This window comes from Phalangium opilio, unplaced genomic scaffold, assembly GCF_054372755.1.
Source record: "Phalangium opilio isolate 3A_F unplaced genomic scaffold, DU_Popi_V2 ptg000390l_1, whole genome shotgun sequence".
In the NCBI taxonomy this organism is placed as follows: Eukaryota; Metazoa; Arthropoda; class Arachnida; order Opiliones; family Phalangiidae; genus Phalangium; species Phalangium opilio.
The window spans coordinates 6315436-6316749 of record NW_028324234.1 but is presented as its reverse complement, the minus strand read 5'-3'; the positions used below and the strand labels follow the sequence as shown (position 1 = coordinate 6316749).

General features: G+C 47.0%; 1 non-coding gene across 1 annotated transcript; it reads right to left on the bottom strand.

Moving 5' to 3' along the window:
* Positions 1-933: 933 nt before the first annotated feature.
* Positions 934-1006, bottom strand: TRNAD-GUC (transfer RNA aspartic acid (anticodon GUC)). The gene has a single exon. It is a non-coding gene; the product is annotated as a tRNA-Asp (tRNA).
* Positions 1007-1314: the final 308 nt, after the last annotated feature.

Sequence of the window (1314 nt, the reverse complement as noted above, 5' to 3'; positions counted from 1 at the left end):
TATTGTGGAAAAACTTTGGCTATTTACGTTACATTTGAGATCCAAAAACACCGCTCCCGGGTGGGCTCGAACCACCAACCTATTGGTTAACAGCCGAACGCGCTAACCATTGAGCCACGGAAGATCAGAAATTAAATGGTTGTCACGTATTGTGGAAAAGTTTTGACTTTTAACGCTACATCTGAGACCCCACAACACCTCTTCCGGGTGGGCTCAAACCACCAACCTTTCGATTAAGAGCTGGACGCGCTAATTACTGCGCCACGGAAGCCCAAAAATTAAATGTTCGTCAGGTATTGTGGAAAAACTCTGACATTTTACGTAACATCTGAGACGTCACAACACCGCTCCCGGATGGGCTCGAACCACCAACCTTTCGTTTAACAGCCGAACGCGCTAGCCATTGCGCCACGGACGCCCAAAAATTAAATGGTTGTCAGGTATTGTTGAAAAACTTTGGCTATTTACGTTACATTTGAGATCCAAAAACACCGCTCCCGGGTGGGCTCGAACCACCAAGCTATTGGTTAACAGCCGAACGCGCTAACCATTGAGCCACGAAAGATCAGAAAATAATTGGTTATCACGTATTATGGAAAAAGTTTGACTTTTCACGCTACATCTGAGACCTCACAACACCTCTCCCGGGTGGGCTCGAACCACCAACCTTTCGATTAACAGCTGAACGCGCTAACCATTGCGCCACGGAAGCCCAAAAATTAAATGCTCGTCAGGTATTGTGGAAAAACTCTGACATTTTACGTTACATCTGAGACGTCACAACACCGCTCCCGGGAGGGCTCGAACCACCAACCTTTCGGTTAACAGCTGAACGCGCTGACCATTGCGCCACTGAAGCCCAAAAATTAAATTTTCGTCAGGTATTGAGGTAAAACTTTGACTTTTTACTTCACATCCTAGACCTCACAACACCGCTCCCGGATGGGCTCCAACCACCAACCTTTCGATTGACAGCCGAACGCTCTAACCATTGAGCCACGGAAGCTCAGAAATAAAATGGTTGTCACGTATTGTGGAAAGGTTTTGACTTTTTACGCTACATCTGAGACCCCACAACACCTCTTCCGGGTGGGCTCGAACCACCAACCTTTCGATTAACAGCTGAACGCGCTAACCATTGCGCCACGGAAGCCCAAAAATTAAATTTTCGTCAGGTATTTTGGAAAAACTCTGACATTTTACGTTGCATCGGAGACATCACAACACCGCTCCCGGATGGGCTAGAACCTCCAACCTATTGGTTAACAGCCGAACGCGCTAACCATTGAGCCACGGAAGCTCAGAAATTAAATG